We start from the raw sequence: 10,823 nt of genomic DNA on the forward strand, positions 1-10,823 counted from the left end.
CCTCTCTGCAGACATGCGAGCATTTGTCTGGTTTGGGGATGACCCTGGCTGTGTGAGGGGGTGCTACGTTGAAACAAATGGCTGAAGCAAAGGGTTCAAAATCTTACATCCAAGGTCTGTTAGATGAACTTTCTGAATAACAACTCTGGCCAGAAGATGGGGACATCCAGGTATTTATTTGCTAAGATATGTCCAGCAAAAGAAAGACCTTCAAAGGTTCATATACACTTCAACATCCAGAACTTTCTCATATCCCCCCAACAGCCTGTCTTACATGTCACGTCGCTGAAGTAGATATCTTGCTTCACAGCACTACTCTTTCATGGAGCAGGGCTGTCCTTTTCAGGTAATTCTGTGTAGGGGGTCTCTTCACTTCTTCATCATCTTCATCTTTGTCATTCTGTCCTCCAGCTGACCTGTTCAGGCTGGCTGCTCGTTGTGATACGTGAAGAGATGAGGGACACCAACAACAAAAATGCGGGTTAATCTAGGATTTTATTTGGAAGCACTCAGTATATATACCTCTAAACCTAAAGGCTAATTTTAGCTACAGCTTGCAGGCTTAATCACAGTGCTACAATAAATCTGTCCTATAGGAGAAGAGTTCACGAAGGATGTCTGGACTTCAGGCGGCTCTCTTGAAAGCTGTTTATTGCATAGGCGAAATTACAGCAGTTCAGGGAGTGGGGATCCAGAGCCAGCCCTACAGCTGCCAGCTCCAGCTCTGGGCATACCTGAAGCCACCCGCTGTTCAAGTTACAAAGCATTAGATACTTTTCTTTGCAGAGTATCTTAACACATAACAACCAGTAAGCACCATACACAATACCTTTACATTTGCCTATAGCCTATTATAGCTACTACCATCACCATATTATAGTCATTATTATCCAATCACAAGAGTAAGTAAGTTACAATTTAAGCTTACAGTGGAAAATTCTCAGACCTCTCTTTTTCTTCCTACTTCGACATTTCTTGTTTGCCTGCGGTATCTCTCTTTTTGGTAAAAACATGTTTTCTATTTACTTATGCTCTTCTTGAGACTCATTTACTTGGTAAAAAACATGTCTTTGTTTGTAGTCACATACCTTTGTCCTATTCGTAAAAATCTCCTTCCAACGCATCTCCAACCTTTGCCTTCTCAGTTATTCAGCACTCAGTGTTTCAGCAAAATGTCTTTTACTCTGTATCAAAACTTGCTTCCATTTCTATCTCATCCTCAGTTTCTACATTCAGAGATCTTTCTGCCAAGCCTACATATCTGTGAAACTTTCTTACCAAACTTTCATTCTCTCCAACATCTCCCCTTTCTGTTGGACTATTAAAACATTAGAAATTGTCTTATTCATTATTTTCTGCACACATTGAAGTACACAGGGTACTACTACTATAACCACAATTATCACTACTAAAATAATTTAGCCTATTTTACAAAGTTCCTTCAGCCAAGGTGCAAAGCTCCAACCATCAAACAAACTGTCTAGCCAAGATGGTTCATCTGTTGTAACTTGGTTAGCTAAATCTCTTAAGTTTTGCAACTGCTTATGAATAGAAGCAGAATGATCAGATAAGTTCATACAACACAATCCTTCAAAATCTTCACAGCCATGCCTATGTACTAGTAGAAGATAGTCAAGGGCAGCTCTGTTTTGTAAAGTGGCATGTTTGACAGCCTCTTCATCTGTCAGCAAGTCACTGATCATAGACGAAGTGGCATTTACTTATTTACTGAGCCAGCATCCTAATTTGTTTAGTTGATTCAATGCAATTGAAGAACTTAGCTGAGGCAAAAGAATGCTTGTAACAATTGATTTTCCAGAATTCCAAGGGTGAAAATCACTATCACAATTGCCCTCATAGTAATGTCCTTGGGAAGATCTTATTTTTCTGTTTTTCTTTTTGATTGCTTTTTTTGACACTGGGAGCAATTATTGTAAGTTGTCCCAGGGCGCAAGGACCACCATCTGTTTTTGAGGGAATACCTTGCCAAGCTCTGTCTCCACAGATGAGCCAAATTCCTTTAGGAAATCGAATAGGAAGCTTGTTAAAGCGATCTGTGTGAGGTTCATCATATGTGAGAAGCTTAGTTTGATTACACCAGGAAGTCATATTACTATAAACTGGGTGGTAAGGAGTGATGTTTAGATGAGGGCCATTTTTTCCTATAAAATGAAACACGTCACAAGTGTCCATAGTTAATGAGCCCAAAATTTCTAATTCTTGAAGGTCAGATTTATCAACTTTGAAATTATCAATATAAGTTTGGTGCCTTATTACCGCAGGCCTGGTTCCTACAGTATATCACCGTGTCCCGCAGCCATAGGGAGGAGGAGGAGGAGGAAAAGATCCAGCAGGCAGGAATTGTGCAGCAAGATTGATTTATTTAATTATTTTACAAACTCTTTTACAGACTTTTTTCTTCATAATCTATTTGGACAAAGGATCAGCCACCCCTTGGGGTGATTGGCTAAAATTCTAAAACATCCATTGTCAAAATATTTTCCTACTATACCATAAACAAGACTTTTCAAGGTTGCAGGTGGCTTGGTTGTTTACATACTCTGCTACCTCTTCTGTGAGAGAGAAAAATCTCTCACGGACTTAGAAAATAACAAGAAAATCCTTGCTAGCAGCATTTTTGTATCTACAGTGCCTCAGGGTGGGAGTTGGAGAAATGTGATGATCATCATATGGCCAATATTTATCCAAAGTAACATTACCAAAACCTTCTGGGAAAGGCACTCCAACTAAACAAGTTGAGAAGGGTTTGTCAGGGCTCGTGTCGCATAAACAGATGGTGTTGGAGCCTGGGACTTGGCTAAAGAAACCCAAATATTTGTCTTTGGTTGATTTACAGGTAAAGCTTCACTGCAAGAACAAAAACAAAAGGGTAAAAGAAACACGCATCTGTACAAATAATACTAAAACTCCATTCTTTTCTTGAGCTGTTTCTGGCAGACGATCTTCTCTCAGTGGTTCTGCCTAGTTCAAATTTGGGTGCCGCTTCTCGGCTTCCACTCGCGGGGTCACTGGCTGAAGTGGAACCGACAATGGGCTTTGATGCGTGGTACGGCTTCACGTTCTTTGCTGGAATCCACTTGGTTCCTTCACCTGTGGAGAGACATGCAAATCCCTTTCCCCATGTTATAAGATCATATGGTCTTTCTATTTTTCCTGATTCTAAATTCTTAATTAAAACTGGGGGATGTTCTTTCAATTTTGCTTTTTTGTTGTTCAAGAAATATCTGTAAATGGCGGGGTCAGGCTCTTCTGCAGAGCTGTTCAAGAAATTATAAACATACAAGGCTTTATTCAACCTTCTTTGAAGTGTAGCCTGGGCTTCTCCCCCTTTCTGTTGATTTAAAATGTGTTTTAAAGTTTGATGTGTTCCTTTTAGGGTACTTTTTAGCAGTTGTTTAAGATACGGTGAGCAAATACCACTGTATTTTACAGCTCTTCTTAGTTCTTTAATTTTGAGAGTGGGGATGGGAGCCCACGTTTTAGGACTGTCAGGCTGTTGGCTAGCTATCACAGGCTTAGCTAATAGACTAAGACTTAAATCTTTACAGATTTGGCATCTTATTTCATGCCAATCTGTTAAGTGAGAATAATCTGAGCACTTTGAGGGATTTTTTGATTCAGAAAGTAGAGCAAACAAACTCTCGGAACTCGTTTTCTCTTTCTGGGTTGCAAGATCCCCGCCGCTCGCTGGCGAGACTCTGGGGCTCATTGCAAACAAATCTGGCTGCTTTTCAGGGTTTCCTTGTGTTAGATTTAAAGCATCAGCTCCGGCAGAGCGGCTCTCCGTCCCCCCTGCCACTGGAGCTGCATCATTGCCCTCCGTTCCCTCCCTGTTTGCGGCCTGTGAGGCAAGGCTGCGCTGCGCGGAGGGATACGGCTGGGCGGAGTCATTATTATCCAATCACAAAAGTAAGTTACTGTACTAGTTTGAAAACAAACCAGTGGGAGGCACCAAGTCAGAATAACAATTTAATGGAAATTAAAGAAAGGGGAAAAAAAGTAAAAGAAAACACTGGTTCAAACTGACAGAGTCAAGGTACAACCTGCCACCCTGTTAGGCACGGTGGTGGTAGCAGTCTGGTAGAATGGTGGCTGCAGTCCTCTGAAGCAGTGATCCTGTAGTAAAACAGTCTGCTCTTCCTCAGAAAGTCCAATGGTGGCTGTGTAGCTCCTGTCCTCTGGAAATCCAGTGGAAAGGTTGTCTCTGGTGTTCAGAGTCCCAGCTTATATCCACAATGGGATGCTTGGTTCCTCCCTCTGGGTGGAGCATCTCACAATGGGGTAATGAGTCATGAGGCCAAGTGTTGATTAGGCTCATTAACAGAAGATAGTCCGGAGGGAGTTATCTCTGAGTCATGCGGCAGGACAATGATGGGCAATTAACAGAAAGATAGTCTGGGGGCAGGAGGCAAGGAAACACTGCCCCACCTGGTTTCAACAGCTCATGAGGATGGTAACAGAATACACTGCAACCCAGGACATTACCCCAGCAGGACCTCTGTGGGTACCCAGCTGCTGGACTCGTGCTGCAACAGAGCCTGCAGTGAACAGCGCCGACCCTGGATCCAGAAGTGCATCCATGTGAGGAGGAAAGGCTGAAACAGGCTGTTGTGCCCTCTGTATACAGACTGCAAACCTGACTTGGAATAAGGGCTCACCTTATGTCAAGAAACTGTTTTAACTGTGGTTTTGTGAACTGTAGAGCTTGGGTTAAAATACCTTGTGATTGTTGTAATAAGAGAATTTGGGTATAACACCAAACACAGAAGTAAAGTGAAAAATTGTTTTTTGACTGTCTTGAGACAAGAGCATTAGCAGGCATTTTCAATCAGCTGTCTGCCCATTTAGATCAAGTAAAAGCAGTTAATTTAGTTAGCATTTTTGTTTTTACCTGGTACTTTAGCAGCCAGGGCTTACGCTATATTACATAAACTTGCTTGCTGGGAGAGGGATAAGTTTAATATGACCTTGCAAATGCTCAATGAGTTAAGTGTGTATGTTATTAGTGTTAGACATATAATATTACAAGATTAAGCAGCCAATGATTTTCTACTATTAGCCCACAGCCACGGCTGTGAAAGGTTCCAAGGTATGTGCTGTATGAATCATTCTAACCACTTTTTCCTACTTCACAAGCAGGTAAGTGAGTTACATCAATTAACTACACAATTACAGAAAAAAGAAGACGGTCTCAACTTAGAGGGATAGTTAAAGTTATTACATTTAAAATCATGGCTAGTTTTATTTGTATAGCATTTGATTACTGTAGGACTAGTAATATTATTAGTAATAGCATGTTCACCTTGCCTTCCAATGCTTGCAAAGGATCATATACAAAGTCCCTACATCTGTGACCAATCAGGTATTGCTTGTACAAAAAGAAAAAGGGGGAATTTGTTGGCAATTATTAAAGGATCAGGGGCATGGATCATTGACAGAATTATGGGATCAATAAAAGAACTGTAGCAATAGGCCTGTAAGCAAAAGGCCTGTGTGTGAGAAAAACTCTCCATGAGAAAATTCTTGTGTGAAGAAAAAACAGGACTGGGAACAAAGAGGGAGTTTGAAGATTTGCAGCTGTTCAGATAAGACCCAGAGAAGGGAGGTAAACTCTGAATTCTTTTAATCATAACATAACTGTAGAAGCTTGCCAATGTAAGTCCAATTAGGTAGAAGTAGAAATGCGCTTTGATAAGTTTTAAGCCACTTAAGAGTTAACAAGCTGGTATACTATATAAGTGCCTCTGGATTGCTAATAAACGGAGTTTTGCTCTTATCAACCACATTGGTTTTTGACTGCAAGTTTCTCCCCTCGCCAGAGTCCTTGAAACCCTTCCAACATCCGCTTGCCCTGCAAACACAAACAGTGACTGACCTTCCTGTGGGAACCCCCTCAGCCGATGTGGGGTGCTCTGCCACAGCTTTAATCCATCTGCATCTGAAAGAAAGCGATGACAAAACTCAAAGGGCTGCATGGTAACCTAACAGCTCCAGACATCTCATGTCAATGTAGGAATACCATCTTAAGCCCAACTAAGCGCTATATTACAAATTTCAATTTCCCAGGCTTTGTCATATCGCATCTATACACCAGACTATGCAGCAGGGCAGAGCAGCTCCAGACCAAACCCACACAAGCACCCATGACACAGGAAGCGACAAACAAGGTGATGCAATGAGGAGAGAAAACTCTCGGCAAGAAAAATGACCGCAAGCACATCAAAGGGCTAAATAAAAAGACATGCAACACAAGATGCCCAAAGGACATGGAATGCACAATAGACAAGTGAAATGACACGCACCAGGACTGCTCTGCCACACGCACCTCAGCATTATGATCTGAAGTGAAACTTTCCCTTCATGTGGCCTTAGGGGCCCCTTCTTGGGTAGCTCCATCTCTGAAGCTGACTCAATATTCCCTCCCGGCGAGCCCCGACCCGACACCCCGCTTGCATCCTCTCGACACATCTATTGGATGTCTGGGAATGAGAATCCACCTCAGGCGTAAAAGAAGGCCGCCTCGCCGTCCGGGAAGCTCCTGCTGTCGCCGGGCTGTTCTCTCTTAGTCGGCTACAATAAAGAAAACCAAACCAAACATCAGTGCACGAACTTAGTGGCACCTCGGCCAGAACCCAACAATTCCACCGCTCACCATCTCCTAGGAAGGCCGGGGTTCTCGGGCTGCACGCTTCGGCCGCACTCCGAGGCTGTCGCCGTCGTCGCAGGGTATGCCTGGGTTAAGAGGAGACAAGGTGATGTGGCATTGCTGAAACTTGAGCAGACCCTCGCTCCTCCTCCCTCCCTCCCCGACTTGCCGCAACTACTCGGCCATTGCCAAAGGCTGCCCGGACAGCACCTTTGAATGCAAAGGGTAAAGGCTTCATCGCAGAGTCCCGTAATACTTCTGGAGGGCTCACGAGGGTGGTGGGCCGGGTCTGTCAGCCGGTCGGCCAGGGGATGCAGCATAATACAAGCGGACTGCCTGGAACACAAATGACAATGGATGCTTAGAGCTGTACCAGAACTTGGCACCCGAGGAATAACAACCGGTTCTGTTCACCGCTCACCTCCCTCCATCGACCTTGACTGCTGCTCTCCAGGTTTACTTCCCAAGTAAAATAAAGACAAAGAACAGTGCTGTAACATAGCCATGGCTGCTTTGTCTGAGGTGTGGCTTGGGTGGCTAAGCAAAGCTAAAGGCGACCTGTAAAGTCTTCTTTCTACTCCACCTACCCCCCAGTCTATTCCACAGGGCAGAGCAGTTCCAGGCTAAACACAAACTCAAACAACACATTATGCTACAAACAGTGTGACAAGGATGATAAAAAAAGCTCTCGGGGAGAAGAATGATGGCCAGGGCCGAGATGACACTAAAAGAGATGACCAGTATCATGGCAGCAGTGAACAGAGGAGGCTCTAGAGAGCAGAAGACAAGACTGTAACAGAGTGACCTATTATAAGAACAGTCGGTCACAATGATCAAGATGGTTACAAGACAATGGTACGTTCAGAATGCTCCCTATATCCTTAAAATCGTACAAGCCCCAGGACATTACAACTCACAGCTGGAAAGGATGAATGGCAATACAGCTGGGAACGAGGCCTCAAAAGACATCCAACTCAACGCTACTGAGATGCGGCCGAGCCCACCAGTAAAAGGACAAATGATATTGGCATTGTGCCAATAAGCACAAACATTTGAGAACCTAGAGATGACAGCTCACATTTGCAATAAAGTCCTCAAGGGGAAAAGGCAGAGATAGCTGATCCAAGGGATCCCAGAAACCCACTAGACAACACAACACACTAGACAACGCAAGACAGACTGGAGCTGCTCTGCACACTCTACAGTTACAATCAAGAGTAGAGCCACTGCCTTTAGCTGTCCTAAGAGGACCCTTAGAGGACATCCCTTACCCTGCACTAATTATTGAATCTCTCCCAGGAATTTCCACCCTGCTATCATCCCATCTCCGAGTCAAAGCCCCCAACTTATCTTTCAGACGACCAGCAACATGAATCCACTTTGGATGCAAAATGAGTCCTCCTTGGCCGTCTCGGAAGGTCCCGTGATAGCCTGGTTAGGCTCTTAGTCAGCTAAGATAAAGAAAACCAAAATCAATGCACAAGTTTAGTGGCATATGGGCCAAACCCCAGCAACTCAGCTACTCACCCTCTCCTAAGTGTGCCCAGGTCCTTGAGTCTCCAGCTTTGTCCCGAGTCAAAAGCTGTGGCCATTATTTCAATGGACACTTGGGTTAGCGAGGAACAAAGTTATGTGGTGTTTCTGTGACCATGGTGAATGCATTTCTGTGCTTTAAGACACGTAAATGCATCTGCTGTGCTTGAGGAAAAACCTTCAGGGGCCCCAAATGGATACCTTTTCCCACCATGTGGCTTTCAAAAGCCCTCCTCGCTATTCTTAAACCGGTTACCCTGCTCACAGTCCCTCTCCTGGAGATAACTTACCTATCAGAAGCCTCAGTTTTGGATGTCATCCTTGACATGGGGCAGGTCTATTTTGTGACACAATGAATGCACTAAAAAAATTTGAAGCTTCATACTCAATACAACCTGGAAGTTACAATGCTCCTAAAAAAAAAAACAAGAACAAAAACCAAAATTACAAAAGCACCTTGCCACCCCTGAACGCTCAACCCAAAATCATAAGCTTAAATACTCCCTGCATTTAAAGCTATCCTCTTCTAGGTGTCTTCAAAGCTTCTATTGCTTTAGAAGCTAAAAGCATCTGCTGAAAAAAAAAAAAAAAAAAAAAGCTGAGATAAGATGAAGGACCCCTCCCTTTGCTGAAGTGAGAAGAGAGCTCTTACCCCACTCCATCCCAGAGAAGGAAGGAGCCCCTTTAGCAAAGGCTGGGGTTAATATACCCCTGACTGGGCCCGCCTCTCGTTCCCATGATGCCCAGGAAAAGGGAGGAGGCAAATACCACAAGGTATAAAAGCCCTCAGAGGAGCTGCTGCTGTTTGGTTCCTCTAACTTAAATTCAAGTTGAGTAAAGGGCTCAAAAGAGAAGAAAACTTCTTCAGGGAAATGATGATGCTTTCTTTTTTTGCTTTTACTTTGAGCTGAAGAGCAGATGAATGGTAAGACATAAAATTTTGTGTTTTGGCAGCACGGCTAGATAAGTGCAATAATCTGTTGTTAATGTGCATAATTATTCCTTAGTGATTTTGGTTAAGTAGGGTGGAGAAGAATAGTAATTACATGAATGATGTAACCCTCCTTGGGACCTCTAATAAGGGCTATATACCTTATAAATAAAAATAAGAAGAACTAATAGACTCCTGGGTGGTGTTGGGGTTACACCTGTGCTGGACTTGCTCCTGTATGACATTTGGTACTGGGGCGTGGGTAGGAGTACCCTGAAATGCAGATTTAAACCCTCAAAATGCTCAAAAAGGGAGAGCTTCCTTCAACGGAACCCCTTAAAATGAGGGAACACAGAGGGTGTTTACCTTTACTTAATCCTATACAACGGCAAATAAATGGCTTCTCCCCTTTAACTTAACTCCCTAAAATACAAGAAAAAGAGGTGCTTTCCTCACTTTAAATATCTCAAATGATGGAAAAGGGGGATTTTTACCTTGATTCAAATGCTTTAAAAGGCAGGACGACTGGGCTTCACCCTCAATTTAAGCCTTAAGATGATGCAAATGGGGGAGTTAGCTGTAATTCAAACCTATAAAATAGCATCATCAGTGTTTTCCCCTTCCCTTTAAACTGGAAAATAATGGAAAATGGGGATTCCCTGTCAGTTGATATCCCTAAAAGCATGGAAGAAGCAGGGCTTCCTTTAATTGTTACCATTAAAATTGTAAGGGAAGGGGTTTCTCCCTCAATTTGAACACAGACAGTTAGGGAAAAGGAATATTTTCCCCTCAATTTAAACCCTTTTTCTCCTAGTAACCCCATTCTTTTCTGTGGGCTCTGGGGAGGCAAGATGAAAGGGGAGAGTTGAAGGTTTTACCCCTGGGACCCCACATGTTGGCCCCACCTGCTCAGGTGCTGCCCCTTGGCAACAAGGGCTTTTCCCTGGGCATTTTCTTGAAGTGATGCTCTCTGTGCCCAGGTGCGGCTGGCTGCTCCCCCGCCCCTGCTGGATGCTCCAACCGCTGTCCCTGATGGGGACGCTGGGGATGGCCCTATTGGCCCCTCTGGACTAGCAGCTCCCTGCACAGGTGTGCCCGGGTAATGCTCTGAAAGCAGCTGGCCACACCTGGAGCTGCCACACCTCAGAGCGAGGGGGTGAAGTGGAGAAAGGTCCTGCCGGTCGTTCCCTCCCCTACATGGGCCATTGTCTGCCCCTGAAACACTGGGGTGCTGGGCTTTCCTTTCTGTGGAAAAGGACTGGCTTTCTTGTCCAGATGCCCGTGGCCAAAATTGGGATCCTGCCTCCAAGACTTCTCAACGCCCTAGGTTTATAATTACCGAGGAAATTTCCCACAGATCGTAAGTGATCACCAGCAATTTTTCCTCTGCAATCGTTACCAAATTGTGTTTCTGTTGAAGCATTTGACAGTTCCCTTCAGGGGCCAGGGATTTGACTGGATTTTTTATGGCTGATCCTGACAGGCCCAGACCTAACCCGAGCACCTCTGTCGCTGGTCCACCCTGAATTTCAGTGAAATATTGATATATTTTATAAATACTCCCTTTGTTTGCCTGCTACTCAGTCTTTCCCTGTCCATCCAGGGAGCAGATTTACTCCAGCCTTTGTTCTTGACTGCAGCTCTGCGGCCCAAATGCCGGTTCTCACAGACACAATCTAAGTGGGAAATTGC

The 10,823-nt window shown here is 44.1% G+C and overlaps 1 long non-coding RNA gene across 5 annotated transcripts; it reads right to left on the reverse strand.

Annotated features, from left to right (window-relative positions):
- Positions 1–4,429: 4,429 nt before the first annotated feature.
- Positions 4,430–8,555, reverse strand: LOC104694865. Of its 5 annotated transcripts, XR_005603556.1 has the most exons (6): positions 8,491–8,555; positions 8,195–8,273; positions 6,878–8,118; positions 6,674–6,753; positions 6,347–6,591; positions 4,430–5,959 (listed from the first exon to the last, which is right to left on the reverse strand). It is a non-coding gene; the product is annotated as an uncharacterized LOC104694865 (long non-coding RNA). The 5 variants fall into 5 exon arrangements; XR_005603553.1 differs by having other exon boundaries at positions 8,195–8,551; XR_005603554.1 differs by having other exon boundaries at positions 6,878–7,003; positions 7,089–8,551.
- Positions 8,556–10,823: the final 2,268 nt, after the last annotated feature.

The sequence above is a fragment of the Corvus cornix genome, chromosome 22, assembly GCF_000738735.6.
Source record: "Corvus cornix cornix isolate S_Up_H32 chromosome 22, ASM73873v5, whole genome shotgun sequence".
Lineage (NCBI taxonomy): Eukaryota > Metazoa > Chordata > Aves > Passeriformes > Corvidae > Corvus > Corvus cornix.